This window comes from Crocuta crocuta, unplaced genomic scaffold (assembly GCF_008692635.1).
Source record: "Crocuta crocuta isolate KB4526 unplaced genomic scaffold, BGI_CrCroc_1.0 scaffold25, whole genome shotgun sequence".
Taxonomy (NCBI): Eukaryota; Metazoa; Chordata; class Mammalia; order Carnivora; family Hyaenidae; genus Crocuta; species Crocuta crocuta.
Genome location: NW_027532015.1, coordinates 18,008,737 through 18,028,368, shown reverse-complemented (window position 1 = coordinate 18,028,368; position 19,632 = coordinate 18,008,737). Strand labels below are relative to the sequence as shown.

The 19,632-nt window shown below is 40.4% G+C and overlaps 1 pseudogene; it reads left to right on the top strand.

Moving 5' to 3' along the window:
* The first annotated feature begins 3,999 nt into the window (after nt 1-3,999).
* LOC144241425 (uncharacterized) lies at nt 4,000-18,228 on the top strand (annotated as a pseudogene).
* The last annotated feature ends 1,404 nt before the right edge of the window (nt 18,229-19,632 follow it).

Here is a 19,632-nt window from a genome sequence, read left to right as displayed (position 1 = left end):
AACTGACCTGAGGTGAAGTAGGACGCTTAACAGACTGAGCCACCCAGGCATCCCTCTCTGGGATTCTTTCTAAGCATCATCTGACAGAGAAATCAGTAGGTTTTGGAAATTAATGTCTTCTGTTTGTTTGGTTTGGTTCTAGAATTCAAGATCTTTCTATTCCAATAACCTTTTGCCATGATCTGAATATTCCTTTCTTTCTCCCAGTTTCCTCAGTGAGTTTCCATGTGTCCTTTGATCCTGCAATGATGTTCATTAGATGCAAGTTCATATCAGAAAAAAAAATCTGAGAATGACATAGAAACTCTGTAAAACTGATGGATTGCTTTGTAATGAGAAGGAAGCTATTTTTATATTTCAAATTGAAATGCTATTGCCTTGGTTCACCTGACTGTGCGAATAGAACCAAAAGAAAACATGTGAGAATTCCCCTTGACTCTCTAGTCTCCAGTTCCAGGAAGTGTGCCAACTTTTTATTATATTGAAATCAATAGAAACCTGGATTAAATGTTACCAAATGTGGTTAGCAATGTGTCTTTGCCTCATATGTGTATAAAGAATGGGGATTGTGGATGTAAGTTATTTAAACAAGGTGTTTGTACATAACCTGAATGACAGTTTGAAATTATTGTAGGATTAGGGAGAGTTTTGTATTAAAATAAATATAATTCTGCCTTAAAATAGGTAAGGCACAAATTTTATTTTATTTTTTTAAAATATTTTTATTTATTTCTAGGAGAGAGAGAGAGAGAGAGAGACAGCGTGAGCAGGGGAGGATCAGAGAGAGAGGGAGTCACAGACTCTGAAACAGGCTCCAGGCTCTGAGCTGGCAGTAAGCACAGAGCCCGACGCGGGGCTCAAACCCACGAACCGCGAGATCATGACCTAAGCGAAAGTCGAAAGTCATTTAAGTTCCCTTAACCTTGCTCTCATTAACTAAAATTCTTCCCATTGTATAGCAAATCAAGGCAGACAATCAGAGCTTTCTCCCACTTGGTCCCTTTTTCTCTCTCGTGTTCTTAGCTAAGACCTCTCTTATTTACGTTTTAATGCGCTCACTACTGCTCTGATCCTGGAAAGATTTCTCTCTAAATCCTGCCCCTTTGCCTCAAGCCTTTCCATTCTTTGTTGCTCATTTCTTCTCTGAACTTTCAATATGCTTAAGGTCAGACGCCACATTTTGTTAACTGGTGTTTTCATTCTGTATTCTACTGTCTCTCTCCCCTAGCAGACCCTTTTCTCTTTCATACCTTCGACCACCTGCTATGCCATCTCTACTTTTAGCTCAAACTTTTCTCCTGAACTCTAGGCCTATTTATCCAACTAGACAGAGACTTCCATTTCCATAAGCTCCCAGCAAGCACTGGCCCACTTGTCAGCATCTGTACCTCTCAATTCTGTCTCCCCCACCCCCCCGGCACTGTAAATGACTCTCCACGCCCCTCTCTATCTTTGGACAGTGGGTCCCAAAGATATTTCTTTAGGAATTCTTCTCTCTTACTCATCATCCATTGTTACCTATTGGGTTATTATAATCAGCATACAAATATCCCATCATATCTCCCATCTTAAAAAGGAGCTCTCTTACTCTGATACCCCCTTACAGTTCCAGCCTCACCCCTCCCTGCTCCATTTTACAACAAAACTCCTTTACAGGCTTGTGCATATTCTGTTTGAATTCCTTTCCTCCCATCAGGATTTTGCCCCCATGATTCCACTGTCTTATCAAGCTCATCATGGATCATCACGCGACTAAATCCATTGGTCAGTTTTCAGTCCCGTCTTGCTTGACCTATTGACACAGTGGCCACTACCTCAATCTCAACCTGCTTTCTTCCCTCACACGCTCCTGGTTTTCTTCCTTCCTCCTTCTTCATTTCTGCGTTTGCTTATTTTGGATTTGTGTGTGTGTGTGTGTGTGTGTGTGTGTATCTATTTTTCTTTTTCTGGTTTCTTCTTATCATCTCAGACCTCTTAACATTAGTGTATCCTGGATTCCAATTTTTGGAAATCTTCCATTCCTATCTGCACTCACTGCCTGAGCGGTTTCATCCATCTCATGGCTTGAAATATCATAAATATATCTTAGTGACTCACAGGCTTATAACTCCAGCTCAGACCTCTCCCCTGGACTCCAGATGCCCATGTCCAACAATTTCTGCTCAAAAGCTGCATTTGGCTATATAAAGACACATCAAAACAACATAAACAAAACTGAGCTTTTAACCTTTCTCTCCTGACACTCCTACAGTCTTTCAGATCTCAGGCAATGGATTTTAGTCCTCTAGTTTTTCAGGCCAAAGCCTTTGGAGTTATCCTTACTTCTCTCTTTGTCTCTCACTCTACACGTGTTCAGTCAGGAGATCTTTTGGAACCGCTCCAGTCCAAGCCGCCGTCGCCTCTGGCCTGGATTACTCCAATACCCTCTACCTAGTTTTGACATCTCTGCTTCTACTTCTGCTCAACAGCAATGCTATTAAAATATAAAATCAACTGTGTCACTCCTCTGCTCAAAATCCTTCAATGGCCATCTCACTTCACTCAGAGTAAAAAGCCAAGTTCTGGCAATGCTTACAAGTCCCACTATGATCCAGGCTCCTGTTACTTCCAACATCAACTCCTACTAATTTCCCCAGGTTTCTGTGCTTCCAATTGTATTGGTCTCCTTACTATTCCTCAAGCATGTCACTCTGGGCTATTCTGTCACCACTACCCTGAGGAGAATTGTCTCCTATATGACCACACTGCGTTTAGAATTTTCCTCTACTCCTTTCTACTCCATCCTCCAAACCACACTATTTAACTCATCATAACATTAACCCCTAAAATCTTTCAATAGGTCTTTCTCTTAGCTTTAGGATAAAGTCTACGTTTTATTTGTGCTTCAGTGATCTGGTCCTTGCCTCATGTTCTTGTTTCTCCTTCCTCTTCCTCCTTCACCTGCCTACCCCCACCCCCAAATCTATTGGACTCTTTGCAACATGCCATTCTTCCATGTCTTTGTATGCATGACTAAATCTACCTGAATCCCCTTACTGACTTACCCAGCTGGTCTCTGACACCTTTCTTGTCTTCCAGGATAAAATGGACTCATTCCTGCCCCTGATATTGATCACAGTATTATGATATTCTATGGCTTTTATTATCGCGTTAAACTAGATGCTTGAAAATGCCTAGCACAGTGTGAAGCATTTTTTAAGTGTTCAAATTTGATTATCACTACGTTAATGAACAATGGTGATGATAGTGGTGCTCTGTTTCCTCTTCCGGACTATGATCCTTAAGAAAAGAACTTTTGTTCTATTCATTATCACCATCCAGAACAAGGCCTGCCTGACATATAGTAGGCATCCAAAAAGTTCTTTGACGTAAGATCAAAAAGACACATACAAGGATGTTCAGAGAAATTTTATTGATTACAGGAATTCATAGTAATAACAATTGTAATACATAAATAACCAAAAGGTAGAAAACCTAAGCATCTGTTGAACAGGCTAAACCACAGAAACAAGTTCAGGGACAAAGACTGTTGAAAAACGATGACTCACAGTGAGCTAATGTTGCTTCTTTGTTCAGTTTGTTACTAAGAAATAATATAATCATGTGGCATGTGGCCACAAAGCCTGTGTTCTCACAGATGTGCACACAAAGTTCATGGCTTCCACAACCCTTGTGAAGTGAAGAACACAGCAAAACAGAGGAAGCCAGGCAATGTGCCTATTGCTTTTTTACCGATGGCTGGGGGAGAGACCCTGACAGCATGCGTGTAACGACCACTGCCCCACTTCTGCACGTTTTGTTTGTTACTACATCATGGAGTTTACCCAAGATTTTAGCGCAGTCAGCCTGGCCAGGCTTGCCCTATTTATCAATAAGAGAAAGGACACATGGAGATTGTTTTCACCAATGTACCAGACAGGATGCAACTAGGGAAACAATCCACACCAGTTATTTTCAGAATAAGGGTTTGGCTAAAGAGGTATTTGGTGAAGGAAGCACATGAAACGGACACTGAGGAAACAAAGAAAGCAACTGCAGAAAGCAGCCACCACTCCTCGCGTTGGGGGACAGAGGGAAGAGAAGCCGTTAAGGGCTAGAAGCTTTCCAGAAGAGCCTGTGTTGCGGAGGCTCCAACCCCTGAGAAGGGCATGCTCTCCAGCTGGAGCTGAGGAACCGGATCCTGAGAGGAGTGTCCCCAAGGAGCTAGAACTCAATTCCCTTGAGGGGGCAATGGCTGGTGCTGGTGGTTTTGAAGAAAGGCAATGACACTGGTTCTGAAAGAATGGGTACAAACTGAAAACTAGAAGCACCTGCTACTGGGACAAAGTACTGGTCTGCTGCCAGGTGGATGGGACAACACTGATTGGTGAGCAAACAGAAAGACGTCCTGCCACCCCTCTTCTTCCAACATTCTGTATTTCTTTAGCTCCCCCTCTGGGCAGAATCTAATAGGGAGCGAGGAGGCAAAGGAGAAACATAACTCACCTAGTCCTAGCCCAGCATCACAAAGAAGAATACAGAAGGGTAGGTTTGGAGCTGAAAGACAATAGCGTAAGAACTAGCCCAAGTGTACACCATACAGCAGTGACAATGGGTGAAATTAGAGCAATGCTTATTTACATCGATTAAGCTCACAATTTCTTATACAGAAATCAGAAATATGCAATATATTTATATGCAATAAATCTGCATATATACAAAGTTCAAAAGGATGCAAAAAGTACCAAGAAGGAATAAGTGCATGTGTAATAAATGACCAGGAAGTCCTGGGAATGATCTAGAAAAATCGTAGGGTAGCGATTTCCCGAGAAAGGACCTGAATGTAATTGGCAGGGAAGACAAGTGGTGCCTACTTCATTGGACAAACAGAGCAGCAGGTCCACAGGCGATTGCTATGCAATCCTTTATACACCTCTGTGTGTAACAAACATTGTTGTAATACATTCTTAAATAACTTGGCAATATGCATTTGTTTTTTAATAAGTGTATGTGTCCTAAGGGAACTCAGAGAGGGCTTTAATATTTGTGAGCCCCAAGTAGGCTCTTTCTTTAGGCCCAATGTGACTTCCTTTGTCTCTTTTCCTCCACATGACAAAAGTCAAACATTGTCTTTCACAGAGCTACTGCCACCCAGTGTTTTCTGAGGTTATTATACCCAAGACCGGCAGAAGAATAGTACCATTGCACGGGGCTTTTACATCTAGAGGTTTTGTGCAACTCATTATGCAGAATTAAATAAAAGTAACAGGAATTAGTTGATAGTAGTACAGTTGATTAGATTATCCAATCAAGTTGATAGTTAACTAATGCCAAAACGCGGAGAGACAGAGAGAGGAAGGAGGGAAGGAGAGAAAGAAGGGAGAAAGGGCGGAAAGAAGGAAGGGAAGGAATGGTAGGGAAGGGAAGGAAGAAAGGAAGCAAGAAAGGAAGGAAAAAAGAAAGAAGGAAGGAAAAGAGGAAGGAAGGGAAAGGGAAGGGAAGGGAAGGGAAGGGAAGGGAAGGAAAGGAAAGGAAAGGAAAGGAAAGGAAAGGAAAGGAAAGGAAAGGAAAGGAAACATGAAGGAAAGAAGACACTCTTTGGCTCACATACTAGAAGGTCTAGTAGAATATTGGTTTCACCTGGCTGGGTCTAGGTGCTTAAACAATGTCTTCAGAGCTCTCTGACTCAGCTCTTCTTTGCCCTTATCCTTGGAAATGCTCTTCTCAATTTGCAGGGGCGATGGTTCCTAGGGGGTCCAGATTTACACATTCTTTGTGCCCCTGATCACGGAAGAGGGTACTTTTCTAGTTGTTCCGTCAAAATTCCCAGGGAGAACTCTCACTGGCCCGGCTTCAGTCATGCGCTCAGACCGCATACATCTCTGGTGCAGCAGGTCTAGTCTTTGACTGTCTAGGCCTGGGTGATATACCATACACCTTGGAGATAAAACGGATCGCCCCCAACCCAAACTATGTATAATGAGTTCCCTTGAAACAAACAAACAAACAAGCAAACAGAGGAGATAAGAGTTCTGACAGAAATAATTCACTCCAGAAAACTATAAAAGTTTCCAGGTATAATTCCTGATTCCCTGGATCATTTTGGGCTCCTCTTCTGGGTGAATTGAAGCCTCAAACTGCAAGGAAAGCGGAGCAAATGGCATTTCTGAAGACCTTCCAGTTCCCTGACAGCTATTCCACTTAGGCCTTTTTCATTCCTTCTTAGACATTTTGTTCTCTTACCTAACTTCTTATACTATCACTTTATCCTCATTTCCAATGCATTTGGATTCCTTTCAAATCAGCTAGGTGTTTAATTGATGAATAGGCTTCTAGCCATGAGGCACAAGTTGGAACTTGACAGTGAGGCACATGCCTACTCTCTGACCACATACGTCCTACTTCTGTTTTTCTGTAGTCAAGGGGATATGTATATCAGATGTCTCTCACCAGGAGTAAATTATAAGCAATTGCTCTTATGTCATCTCCAAATAACAGTGTGCTCACTAATTCACTAACATGTTCCACACACTGCTAAAACACTTAAATTCCAATTCATATATGGTTGTATTGGAGGAGTGATCTGGTCAATGAAATGTTTTATTTCGTCCAGTAGGATCTATAGATCTATGAGGCCCCAAATACAGACCAGAAGCCTATTCTGGACACTCAATCTCTCTGTTCTTAGGGATTTTGCAGTTCTTTCAGTACCTGTGTTTTTGGCACTGTATTATATTAGAAATACGCCAAAGATGAGTAAGCGTGATGTCAGTCCTGAGAAGCTCACCTTAGTGGTAAGTATATCAAATGATTTTTGTAATATGAAGTGTACGATGTCCACAGGAGTACAAAGGAAGCTTTTTTCCACCTATCTATAGGTACTATTGTGGGGCTCCTGGGTGGCTCAGTTGGTTGGGCATCTGACTTCAGCTCAGGTCATGATCTCATGGTTTGTGGGTTCGGGCCTTGCATCGGGCTTTGTGCTGACAGCTAGCTCGAAGCCTGGAGCCTGCTTCAGATTCTGTGTCTCCCTCTCTCTCTGACCCTCCCCTGCTCACACTGTCTCTCTCTCTCTCTCAGAAATAAATTAAAAAAAAAAAAACATATAGGTGGTAGTATTGTGTCTTAGGTAAGTGTCAGGTTTTTGAGTCCCCTGGACTGGGATCAAATAATCAGCTAACAAGTAGTTTTCTATTAGTTGTATCAGCCTTGAGGAACTTATCTAGCTCCTGAACTTCAGCATCCTTATCTGTAAAATGAGGTTACTAGTAACTTATCAATGTCATAGAGGTTGTAAAAATTTATAATGGATATAGAGAGGCCTGGGTGGCTCAATCAGTTAAGCATCCGACTTTTGGTTTCAGCTCAGGTTATGATCTCATAGATCCTGAGATCCAGCCTCTATGCTGAGATCAAGGATTGGGACTCTCTCTCTGCCTCTCCCTCTACTCCTCTCCTCTCATTCTCTCTCTCTCAAAATAAATAAATAAACCTTTAAAAAGTTTTTAAAAAGACTTTATAATGGATATAAAGGCATGTAAGCATAAACTATTTTAGGTCTCACATTTTTTTCTTTAAAATCTATCACTTCCAGGGGTGTCTGGGTGGCTCAGTCGGTTAAGCATCTGACTTTGGCTCAGGTCATGATCTCACGGTCCCTGGGTTCAAGCCCTGCATCGGGCTCTGTGCTGACACTTCAGAGCCTGAAGCCTGCTTCAGATTCTGTGTCTCCCTCTCTCTCTGACCTCCCCCCCTCCCCCAACTGCTCCGGAGCACTCTCTCTCTCTCCCAAGAATAAATAAATATTAAAATTAAAAAAAAAATCTATGACTTCCAAAAGGAAGATCNCTCTGCTTCATTATCATAATGGTAAACTTTGGGAGAGTATGGTGCATAGATACACTGCCTATGAATAGAAATCTTCTAAAAACAAAAATGAAACCAGCACTGCCAGATCCCCCATCAGAACTGAGCATGTGATCATGTCGCCATATTAGGCACATTGAGACAGCACACAGGTTTCTAATTACACTGAATACCTAACTACTTTCCCTATGCTCTATTAGAGCAAAATAAAATGGATGCTTGATGGTCTCATTTCAAATAAACTTTGAATATCATAGAATTATTTGTTACTATCCTAAGTAATTAAACCAAATATAAAAATCTTTGTATTCGGTAGTTTCTGGAAGGTAGGCTTACATGACTTGTATGGGCCACGAGAAAATGAACCCCCATTCCCACAGCTCAAGCCACATGGAATTCAATAGCTGTCCAGTGGGACAAGACATTCATCTGAACTGTGGGAAATGGTATGGTGTCCACATGAAAATCTTCCACCAGGGTCACAACAGAATCATGGAAGACTACATTGATGCATATGAAAATGCATCACCCTTCAGGGGCGCCTGGGTGGCTTAGTCAGTTAAGCGTCCGACTTTCGCTTAGGTCATGATCTCGCGGTTCGTGGGTTCGAGCCCCGCGTCGGGCTCTGTGCTGACTGCCAGCTCAGAGCCTGGAGCCTGTTTCGGGGTCTGTGTCCCCCTCTCTCTGGCCCTCCCCTGCTCGTGCTGTCTCTCTCTCTCTCCTAGAAATAAAAAAAAAAAGAAAATTAAAAAAAAAAAAGAAAATACCACCCTTCAAAGATAGTGTTGAAAGTCTCTATCTCTGGCTTTTCAGGGGCATCAAACAGGCTCAGAGTAGAGGTGGTACTGTTACAAATGTAAAGGACAAAATCAGAAAAGCCTTGTTTATTGAAGACACAATTCACAGAAGCCCTCCAAAGTTAGTAGTAATAAATTTGTTTATAGTCCATGGCAGGCACTCTGTAGGAAGTGTATGAACCTGGTGATCAGAAGTAAATTTCCAAGGAAAACATGGAAAAATGCAGTTTCTCTCTTTCTGTCTCTGTTTCTGTCCCATGCTCCCCACCTTATCCCTATTCCCTCCTCCCAGTTAGAAGCCACATACTTTCCTATAAATCCTAAAGATTATGAGCTTCTTGAAAGCTGAAGATTTTTATGTTTCCAGGTATCAGGGATTCAAAGAAGAATAGTGCATGTTCTTCTGAACAGGAAGTATCTGTTAATTGGATGAGGGATGAAACCTTCCTCTTCACCATATGTTCTTCCCAAAGTAATTTTAGAGACTCTTATCTAGCTTTGAAAATTGCTGTTGAAAATGAACATTTTATTAAACTCTCTTTGATTCCTTCCAGATAAACTTTAAAAACTAACCTAGTTTAACACAATAGCCAAGGTCAACAGTTTTATAAAATGGTCAGCAAAATAAGGAATGCCAAAGGCTGGGAGTGAGACTATTAAAATTTCTTCCTACATTTATTTTCTATTTCTATTTTTATCTCTAAAAATATTAAAAGAAAGTGAAATTTACTAGTATTTTAAGCATTGATGGACAAAGGTACTTTTTTTTTTCATTTTTAATTTATTTTTGAGAGACAGCATGTGAACTGGAGAGGGGCAGAGAGAGAAGGAGACACAGAATCCGAAACAGACTCCAGACTCTGAGTTAGCAGTCAGCACAGAGCCTGATGCCAGGCTCAAACCCACGAACCGCGAGATCATGACTTGAGCTGAAGTCGGACGCTCCACCCACTGAGCCACTCAGGCACCCCAAACAAAGGTACTCATATTAGTTCCATGTGTTAGAGGTCATGGGTCATGATGGTCTCAAAGGTACCCTGAGGGGAGAGCAAGAGCCTCTTAATTTACACAGGATGACTGCAGATTCCTCACTAGCTTGTCCCTGTTCACTGCCCTGTGCCATCCTGCAGTTTACTTGGGGCTGGTTAAGTGAATTGACCAAGTAGGCTACCATTTTAACTAAATCAACACTTACAAAATGGAAGAATAGCTTAAAGTTATTCTTGCAAAGAAAGTGCATTTAAAAATGATATTAATAATGCAAACAGTCTCAAAAACAAGAAAATTGAAGAGCTAACATTTTTACTCCTGGTATGAGACACATTTTTGTAGAGAATATGAAAGTTTACTTACATATAAAAGGAAATTGTCAAAACTCACAAAGCTATGAAGAAAACTTTTTGAAAGTTTTGTGTTTTACTTATAAAAACAAAAATAAATATATATATCCTGAGGACTCATGAGAATAATTTTTCCAATAGGGATATATGATCAAAATATTTGAAATTCATTGGGTTAATATCACTCCTTTTGACTGATACTTATATTTTAACTGGAACATCCAGGAGACAATTTCTCTACTCAAAAGATTCTGAGGCTACAATTTAAGATGTTTAGAAAAAATATGGGGAGGAAGAAGGCCATTCACACTGATATGCATATCACATCTCCATTTAAAAGTCCAGGCTCTCTCCTTACCCCATTTACTATAAAATTATGGCATAGGGTTATTTTAGTCTTTCAACTCAGACTTTAAAGTAGAAATTTTAGGATTTGACCTTAAACCTATAAAAAGGTAATTAAATTAACTGATATAGAAAGTAAAGAGATGATTTTTGTGATTTGAAAGATAACAAGGAATTTAACTTCTATGAAACTGATTCATACAGTTTGGAACTATCTTTGTATCTTTTTGATATTAAATTGTATCCAGATTATAGTCACCTTACTATCTTTTGTATCAATTTTAAAACGACTTGTTTTTTTATATACCAAAAAATCTCAACCCTGGACTATTACGCACCTTTCTAATATGTCTTTGCCGACATTTTCTTCCAGAGTAGTTTTTATCTAAAATGCTATTTTTTATTTGCTCACTTAAAAAAAAAAACTTCTAGTATTATCATATTACATGGGGAATGAAGATCAAACTCTTTTTTTTTAAATGTTTATTTATTTTTGAGAGGGAGATTGAGAGTGTGAGCAGAGGAGGGGCAGAGAGAGAAGTAGAATCTGAAGCAGGCTCCAGGCTCTGAGCTGTCAGCACAGAGCCCAATGTGGAGCCTGAACCCATGAGCCATGAGATCATGACCTGAGCCCAAGTAGGATGCTTAACCGAGTGAGCCACCGAGGTGCCCTTGAAGTATGGTACGTTCAATGGAGACCTTGGAATATTTTCCCAATAAAACCCACTGTCTAATTTAGAAATTAATTTATTACTTAACTCCATGAGATTCTCTTCCCCTTTGCTTCTAATCCTAGCAATAAATATCTTGTTTACATATTTTCTCCAAATTTAATAAAACTATTTAATCATAAATGATTATTAAATGGTATTTTGGCATAAATTTTTTAAACAAATGCCAAGATAAATATAACAATATCATATGCCACATCTGTGATAATTCAGGATTTATCAAGTTGCTGTGGTGAACATGTACATTTTAGAGAATTGAAACATTTTTGCATAAATAGTGAGAATATTTAAAATGTCTTCCTGGGCACCTGGTTGGTTCAGTTGGTGAAGGGCCAACTCTCAACTGCAGCTCAGGTCATGATCTCATAGTTAGTGGGATCAAGTGCTGCGTTGGGCTTTGTACTGACAGCATGGAGCCTGCTTAGGATTCCCTCTCCCTCCCTCTCTCTCAGCCTCTCCCTTGTTCCTGTGCACATGTGCTTGTTTTCTCTCTCTCTCTCTCTTTTTCTCTTTCTCAAAACAAAATAAATAAACATTTAAAAAAATTTTTTGAAAGTATCTCTGGGGGTTTTGACATGGAATTCAATTCACCTAAGGGGCTGGGACGTCCTTCAGATAAAGAAAAATGGCTTCCCTGGTAAATTTCCATCCATAAAGTGCATCTTCTGGAGTCCCAGTAATTTGAGTACTCTGCTTAAAAGAAGTGAAATCAAAATTATTTCTTCGTATGTAACATAGTTCAACACTCCATTCTTCTACTAGCTCTTCTTCCTATCCCATAAATTACCTGCTTAGCTGACTGCTTAATCGCTCTCTAGAAATCTATATTCTTGTTCATAAGGAATGGGGCATTTTCTTGAAACACAAACGTTTCTGTTTTATTTGGCAATATAACAGCATGTTCATTTACTGCAACTATAAAAGTATCCAAAGCACTGCTGTGCAGAATGATTAGGGCAAAAATTGCCACAGAGATGTGAAGAGAGGAAGTGATCATGGTCAACAGCTAGTGAGTTCTGAAAGTGAAAGCAATATGCATTCAGTACATATACAGAGGGAAGCATTGATACACATAAAACTAACTGCCAGCTAACAAACTCTTACTTCATAATCTTAGGAATATTATGAGTAATGACTTTTGTGGAAGAAAACATTGCAGTTCAATGAATACAATCAGAAAGTATTACAAGGACTGCACAACATGTACTATTGATAAGATTTGATATCAAGTTTCAAAAAAACAAAAATTCAAATATAAGACCATTGTACCCTTTTATTGGTAGAAAGAAAATAAATTAACTCTCATGTGAAAAATCATAATACCATAAACATATGACTTATTAAATTACAAAACCTAGGTAACAATTTTTTTTCTGCTCTATTCAATGATTGACATCATGATTATTTTTAGAAGAAGAGAAGAATTTTGAAACATTTGCTACTTGGAAAATGCACTACGGTGCAGTATCGGGAAGAAAATTCACCCAAATTGACACCCTGGCTTACCTATTAAAGGCTAAGAGTGTGTACTCTATAAAAGCATGATTTTGTGTCTAGTTTATTCACTGCCGAATCCTTAGTGCCCAAAGCACTGACAGTACAGGTGCTGTTCTCTAGTGTTAGGCCAGAGGAGAAATCAAGGCCACTGCTTAGCTGGTCCCAGCCCTCAGGGGGAAACTAAGCTTATGTCTTCCTTCCCTCCCTCTTTCTTTCCATTCTGCCCTTCCTTCCTCCCTCCCTTCCTTTTTCCCTCCCTTCCTTCCTTCCCTCCTTCCAAAGTACATACAAGGGAAGAAGTATCTCAGGCCCGTGATCATAAAGATAATCTCTTTATCATGCACGTGACTGTGCTCTGATTTAATGTCTGCATCCAGCGTCTGAGCACCGGTGCCTTTTAAAGAACTCAATTCCAAGTGACCACCTTAAGGAAATCACACACAAATCTGCTAAGTGCTAAATGGGCATTTGAGGTGGTTGATGCTTAGGGAAGACCCGTAAACGTTTCCATCTCTCCAAGAACTATTTGGATCATGACCTACCTTCATGTGACTGAACTCACTAATAATACTTCATTATCTCTTTTACTTGGGAGCAGTAAAGTAAGCTGGCAAAGATGAGCTACAGTCTTTTCTTTTTGAAGGTAGGAGCCGAAACAGCTGTATCTTGTCTTTCACATCTTAGCATCCCCCAGTTTCCGGATGATGTTCTTCTTTGTGGCTATAAATGAGAGAAACGGTGTTAAATAGGGTTTTTTGACTGCAGGGAGAAAGGGGCAATGGCTTCTGATGGGAAGTCAAGACGATGACCAAGTTCACTCTTTTCTCTGCAGCATTTCAGCATTGTTTCATTACAATTGAGGTGTGAGTAACAAAAGTAAAGGCATGGAAATGCAATTAAAATATAGAAAGATCCTTGAGATAGAAAGAAAAAGGGAATCGTCTTTACAAACGTTTCCTATAGAGGCAGTTGCTATCGTTTTAAATCTTCAGAAGTAAAGATTTAATTCAAGACATAGTGCTTCCAGAGTTCCCATCCGCATGGTCATAAAAGTGACTAAGGAAAGCTTAACTTCTTTGGTTTAGCTGAGTTATAAAATAACATTACCTGTCACAGGGAACATCGATTAATCATAATTTACTGCTAAGAGTGCCTACTTTCTGATTTACCATTTTGTGATTAATGGACTTAGTTACAAGGGTGAAAAGTTACAATCAAATTCAAAATTATTTGATCAAGGCATCACTATAAAAAATATAAAAATAATTGTGAATCTGATAGTCTCTAAGAACAGTGTTCAGTTTGGCTAGGTTTTACATCTGTAATAAGGAAAAAGAGTAGAAGTGTAGCTTCTGCTTTGCATTCCTCTTCTTGGAGCCTCTATCTCTTACCTAAGACTTCAGGTCATCATACCTGATCTATAGTCTTCGCAAGGTAATTCTAAGAGTCAAAGACACATGAAAGTCCTCTGTAAGATTATGATGGGATCATAAGAATTAACAAAAAGGAGCACCACTTTAGTAATGCAACAATCCTGACTGCTTAATGTTCTTTGTTAAGTACACAGAGCTACTGCTGTTCAGCTAAACAAATCTAGTCCGTTCAGGGTGCTGTGCTGGGGAACAGCTGGGAAGAGGTTGTGGACAGGGTACTGTGCCAAGCCAGCTGCATATCTGTGCCAAGCACAGCAAAGGCGTCGAGGAACCCAGCCACAGGAAGGCCAGGAGCAGCTCCAGGCTCTGACACGGGCCTCAGGACTTCCTGGTCTGGCCTCTCTTCCAGATATGAGATGATAACGAGTGAGTTAAGAAATAAAGTGTTGAAAAGAGCCTGTCCTATTATGGACAGCATCTCCTCATAGGCAGCAAGGATGACACACCAATATAGGAAGCAAGAAAAACAGAAAAATCAGACCCTTCTTTTAAAACTATTTTCTCTTGATACTATATACTGAAAAAGAAGATGAAGATGGTACTCTACCCTAAAAAAGGAACATGGCAATAAAGGACGTTTCTGTCCNATTCTTCCTGTGAAAGACAGTTTGAATCTGCCTGTGTGAAAGGAAATGTCTCTTTTGACATTTCCTTTTGAGCAGAACAGGCCTGAACTTGAGGAGAGGTAGTTGAACTTTAACCAGTGCTCCTCGGGCCTGGCCTGGCCTCGTGTGGGTGTTCACCTCTTCAGAATGTTGATGCAACTGAAGCCAAGACAGGATCTGAGAACATAATGACACATGATAGCCTGGGGCTCCGCGTGCCCTACTAGTTGAACAGAACTAAACCACAGGAAGGTGCCACTAGCTGTATTTGGCCTCAAACAACAGCAAGTTCACGTGGTTCAGCCTGCCTTGCTCCTTTCTGTTCTCAGAAGTTTAGGAGGGGGTGGGAGGAGGATGCTGAGCCGCAGAGAACGGTAGCGCGCTCCCGTGCCCAGGGCCCCCACTTCCTCAGAAGAAGAACAGTAAGGAGCTCCCTTGTTGATTTCACTTGCAGATTGCTAACTTCTGTCCTGATCCAAGTCAGCCAAAAGTTCCTTGCGTTCACGGACGGAAACCTGTAAACACTCTTGGTTGGTGCTATAGACTGAATGTCTGTGTATCCTCCCCCCACCACCTACCAAATTCATATGTTGAACACTGATCCCCAACATGATGGTATTAGGAGGTGGAGGTGATTAAGTCACGAGGGTGAAGTCCTCACCAACAGGAGGCCTGCTCTTATAAAAGAGACCCCAGAGAGCTCCCTTGCTCTTTCTGCCTCCTGAGGACACAGTGAGAAGTTGGCAGCCAGGAAGCAGGTCCTCACCAGACCTGAAATCTGCGGGGCTCTTGTCCTTGGACTTCCCAGTCTCCAGAACCGTGAGAAATGCATTTCTGTTGCTTATAAGCCGTCCAGTCTACCGTATTCTGTTACAGCAGCCTGAACTGGCTGACAGGGCTGGATTCAAAGTCAGGGTGACAGCCGAAGCTAAAACAAATCCAAAGGAAATGGATGGAAGTCATTTGTTTAATTGATGAGGCAGTTGAAGAAACATACACTTGAAAGGATATGATACATGGGGTGCCTGGGTGGCTCAGTCGGTTTGTGGTAGGGACTCCTCCCTAAGGAGAGAGAAAAAGAGAAGACTCCAAGGTCACCTAAATATGCGCGTAGGTGCCTACCTTCCCCACGGCCTTGTAAACTGAGACAACTGAATCAGCCTGCATGTTTATGTGTGTTACCATAGATGGGAGACAAAGAAATAGAAAATGCATTAGAAAAACTATGCCATCTGATGTGGGCCGCTGTGGGTACGAACCCATCTGAGCAGTGCTGGCACAAATAAAGTTGCTTCCTGGAAAGAAAAGCCCTGGTGTCATGACTCTCTATGCGGGAATCCTGCAGCAGGTTGAACGCCCGACTTTGCCTCTGGCCGCAATTTCCATCTCTGTTCATGGGTTTGAGCCCCTGCACCGAGCTCTGTGCTGACAGCTCAGAACCTGGCATCTGCTTTGGTTTCTGTGTCTCCCTCTCTCTCTGCCCCTTCCCCGCTCACACTCTCTCTCTGCCTCTCAAAAAATAAAATGTTAAAAAAAATGTTTAAAGAAAGGATATGATACAAATATGAAACTGGAATCTCAGAAACTTACACGGGGAAAAGATAGATGCAGAGAGAATAGTGTCAGGCTGCGGTACATTTATCGTTTTGTTGAGCAATATGAAGGCACCACAATAATTTATCATAATTTGCCTTGTTTATTTTCAGTGAGCAAAGACATAGAGAAGCGTGTCTGAGACCTAAGATAACTACTTACAGGTTCTGTCGAAGTGAAGCCCTCCATTCTCCTGGATCCCATCTGCTTGTTATTTTCCAAAGCCCGTGGCTCTTCTGATCACCCCTTTCAGATTTGTTTTACTTTCCAGAGGATTCCACCCTCTTAGTCAGGGACCAGGAAAGGGAGTCTTTGTTTTATCCTAGCCTGGCAACTCTGATTCTGGGGTTTTCTTTCAAGCCAGGTTTACACTGGCACCATGGGATTGCATGACTTCTACTGAACGAAGGCCAAATGGCCAGGAGAAGTAACAGAGGGACTTCCTAGATAGACACTGGGAATTTTCTATCTCTGGGCCTACATTGACTCTTAAATTCATGTCATATTCTTTCTTTTTGGCACATTATTCTTCTGTTGTAACACAGATCTACTCTAGAACTTTCCTCGGGGTGGAGATAACTACATTCTGTATGGTCCTGTATCTAAATACTGTTAACTTAGGTGACATGAAGGTTTTTTCCCTGATGAGTCATGATGGTATTGAGTAATGGTTAAGGAAGCCGGAGGCCTGGGTTTGAATCACTTTCTAGCTGTGTGACTGTGAGGAAGGTATGTGCCACAGTTTTCTTCATCTGCTAAATAGTGATGGACTCAGTGATTTTTGCTGTTATTACTACTGCTTCATGTCTACAAGACAGAGGCTTCATTATGAGGCCAAGGCCCAGTGCATCTTTGACCTAATCCTTAACTCCTGCTGGTCAGTGGGCCACCTGTTCCTGACTACTAACTAATTAAAAGAACATTAATCCACATTTTTCTATTTTCTTGTTGTTCTGCGTCTTTCCATAAAGTCCTTCTTGTTCCATCTCTTCTATGTCAACTTGATCAGAATGGTTTCTCCTGGAATTACTCAAGTCCACTTCTACTAGATAATCTTGATGGCTTTCCTTCTCACACTACCATAGATTCTCCCTCTGATCAATGACCCTCTATCCTTATTTCTTGCATCAATTTATTTGTTTAACCCTCACACACAGACAAAAAAAAAAAAGCTTACCAACAAACTGGATTACTCATGCATTGCTGTGAGGGATGGAAAATGGCCCAGCCATTCTAGAAAACAGCTTGGCAGTTTCTTAAAAAACTATCCACTGCCTGGCCCCCTCTGGGGTGACAGGTAAGCCAGGGAGGTGGGGCAGGGTCACTGTGCCTCCTCCCTCCTCTTGTTTCCCTGCTCTGGAAAAGAAGACAGGACAGTGTGGAGAATTTAGAGACTCCAACTTAAAAACTCTATAGGAGATGTTTCTTCAGTTTCTTATGGGCCACACCAGTAACTAAAGTGACTATGTGCTAAGACAGAGAAGAAAAGCTGCAGTTTTGTGCTTGTCTGCTTTGAACATCCAGAATCCCAATCTTATACCATAGGTCTGCTGCATGGAATTTATCTACATGGATGATCAATTAATGTGCAATATCTGTTTGGGAGTTTTTGTTCTTCTGAATCAACTAACCATAACCTTGAAAGCTGTGTGAAGATAAATTCACTAGCTACAGGAATGAAGTTGTTGGCAGATTTTACTGTTCCAGGCAGTTTTTTTTTCCAATTCATAATGCTGCTTTACCATAAGAATATGTTTTCTTTAAAAAATGTGCAGTGGCATGCATGTAATCCAATGTGGCAGCTACCTTACCATGAGATGACCAGGTTGCTTCCTAACAGACATGCATGTTCCCTCACCACCATATTCTGGATCCAGAGACTGGATCTCTTACGAATGGACTCAGCAACAACCAAGTGACTCTGATTTTTATCACACAAATAGAAGAGGCAAAAGCCAAACAGTAATAATGATAGAACAGAAAACAATAGAGAAAATGAATATAGCTCAAAGTTCTGCAAGTGTACAAAGGAAAGGTATTAGTATTATGTTTACGTGAAATATTTATCTACACTGGTTTTAATTCTCTTAAAAGAAAAAAGAAAGCTCTATCTGAATTCATCCAACAACTGATCTTATATCTGTCACTTTTGAAATATATAATAACGTGGCAACTAGTTTGGTATTTAAATTTATCTTGAATGACAAAAGCTTAAAAACGATTTTTTTTTCTGTATTTGTCACGCTATTGTTGAACCAATGTCAACAAGAAATACACTTTGAGTTCTTTTACTACTGATGATGAAATTACACTAAACTATAAATCACAAGTTATTACCTTGCTTTCCTAGATCATTCCCTATAACTCCAACCATAAATAGGCTGGGATTAGAAGTGAAGCTGTGAATTTTCTGAAAGAAACTAGTGCAAATATTAAAAAGTTGCAAGTTTTCCTAATGAAGACTAAATAAGCAGACTTTAGTTTCTTTTCATACCTTGGAAAACATTTTTTTTCAGTCTAACTATGTTGTTTCTGAGCCTTACTCTGCTGTGGGTTTCTCTCATAAACTGAGGACATGTGACAGTGATACCAAAAGAAAGGTTCTTGTCATAGTAGTTTTTTTGGATCATTCCCTTTTGATATGATTGTATATAAATAGAGATACCTGCTTCTTTATTTTTCAATTATTAACAGTATTTAATGAAAATTAGTCAGCTATGTAGTATTATTATTCACCTCTTTTGCCACCTAGATTTGAGAGGGTATATTTAACATATTAAATCTCAATAAATTAATAAACAAGTAAAGAGGATATTACATTAAGATATTATATTTAACATTTATTGTGTAAATAAAATTTCCTATGTAAAATAAATGGGTTATTTGGGGCAAAAATTAAGGGTCAAGCAATCTAGCAGTTGTGTACCTGGGCATTTATCCCAGAGAAGTAAAGATTTATGTTCACAAAAAAGAACCCTGTACATGAATGTTCATAGCAACTTTGTGCTTATAACCATAAAATGGAAATAATCCAGATGTCCTTAAGTGGATGAATAAACATACTGTATATTTCCTACCATGGATTGGTACTCATTAATATACAGAAATTAACTACTGATATGTACACGATCTAAAGAGCATTTGGCTGAATGAGAAAAAACAATTCCCCAAAGTGACATACTATAGGATTCCATTTACACAACGTTCTTGAAATGATAAGTTTATAGAACTGGGGGCCATATTAGTGCTTGCCTGGGATTAAGGAGGGGGTGAGGTTGAAAGGGAAGCGGGCATGCCTGTGAAAGGACTACATGAAGGAGGGTGCTGTTCTGTATCTGGACTCCATCTTGGTTTTAACATTATGCTGTCCTACTGCAAGATGTTACCACTCGGGGAGCCTGGGTATAGAGTAAATATGGTTTCTGTATTATTTCAACTGCAGGTGA